Raw genomic sequence first — 1602 nt, 5'->3', positions numbered from 1 at the left:
GGGGGCTCCTCCATGCCGCCGCTCCGCAGCCCGGCTGCGCGCTTCTGCCCCACCGCCCGCCGCGCGTCCGTCTGGGCGCGGCGCCGCGAGCCGAGGGGAGGGGGGGCTGAGTTGGGGTCCAAGGGCAGGGGTTCCCCGGCGCGCCACGGTGCGCGCGGCAGCCGCTACTCCAGACCCCTCGGACCCACCTGGGCCCTTAAGCAGGATGTGGGCGCAGCTGCACCTCACCTGCCCCCACCCCCATCCCCGACCAGGCTGGAGGCGCCTCCTGGAGCTCTCTCGACTTGCCATGGCTCCGCGCCTTTCACATCCAAGTCCGGGGGTTCGGGGCCACTCTGGGCTGTGCAGGTCCCTGTGGACCGGTCTCCTCCAGGAGCTGTCCCAGCCTCCCGGTCCCGCAAGGCCTCCGGCAGGCCCCATCCCCAAGACTCCGGAGCCTGCTTAGCCGCCCCGAGAAGCTAAAAGACTCCAAGGGCTTAGGTAGGCATTTACGGAACAGACACCCCAGCAAGACTGTAAGCGTATGAAGAGGTGGTCAGATTTATTTATGATTAGAGAAATACAAGTTAAAAGGACAATGAAATATAACACCAATTAGACTGGCAAAATTAGAAAGGTAGATAATGCCATATGTTGGTAGGGGAATGAGGAGCTGTGACAGCCTGGTGGACTGCTGGTGGGACTAGCCTGGGGCAGCCATTCTGGAAAACAGTCTGGCAGTAATGAGGGAAACTAAACGCAGCAAACTTTGACCCTAAAATGCAGCTCTTTCTCTTACAGTCTCAGAAAAGGACATGTAAAAGGATGTTCTTTGCTGCGTTGTTGTTTTGTGGTTGCTGGGAGTTGGAGGTGACTTGAGGGTCAGCACTGAGGGAGCCCTGATGGGTAAAATGTGGTAGTGTGCAACCAGAAGGACCCGTGACCCATGTGGGGCCTTGGGATTGGGTGGGGGCTGGGGCACAGGCCTTGAAAGAATTCACTCAAGGCAAACAAAAAAGATCAAAGTTTGTTGGACACACTGCAGGGGGTGGGGGGCAGGACAGCAAAGGAGAGACTACAACAAGGTGGAGGGAGGTGCAGGCATATATGGAATTTTCCCTTTTTTGGTAACTGTGCTTGGTTGTATACAAGTAGCCCATTGGTCAGTTAGGGCTGTTTCGAAGTGGGTCACTTAATGAGCCTGTTTGCGTCCAGCTTGGTGGTCACTGTCGGTCCTTTTGCCTTGCTTAAGTTTCCATTGCTCAAGTCTGTTACCTAAAAGTGGCCTCTACAACCAGGTGTATTCACAGCCACAGCGATTCAAGCACCTGGTGCTGAACTGAAAAAGTAGAACAACCTAATGAGACCCAGAATACAGTACCAATAAATGCATGCACACAAGACAACACAGATTGAAACGGCACAAACAAAAAGATCCACATTAAACATCAGAATGGGTTACATATCAGACCTGTGGGGACTGTCCATGTCTTCTCTTCTTTGCCTTTTTGGCTGTAAAGCATTTACAGACCCTTTAGATTTAGGGATAGTGGAGTCCCAGGCATCTCCACCCCAAGGCAAAGAGCTATTACTAGTTCTGGGATCAGAGAAGGAAGAATATTT

This window comes from Suricata suricatta, chromosome 9 (genome assembly GCF_006229205.1).
Source record: "Suricata suricatta isolate VVHF042 chromosome 9, meerkat_22Aug2017_6uvM2_HiC, whole genome shotgun sequence".
Taxonomy (NCBI): domain Eukaryota; kingdom Metazoa; phylum Chordata; class Mammalia; order Carnivora; family Herpestidae; genus Suricata; species Suricata suricatta.
The sequence above is the reverse complement of the archived record's forward strand: the minus strand, read 5'-3'. Positions refer to the sequence as shown.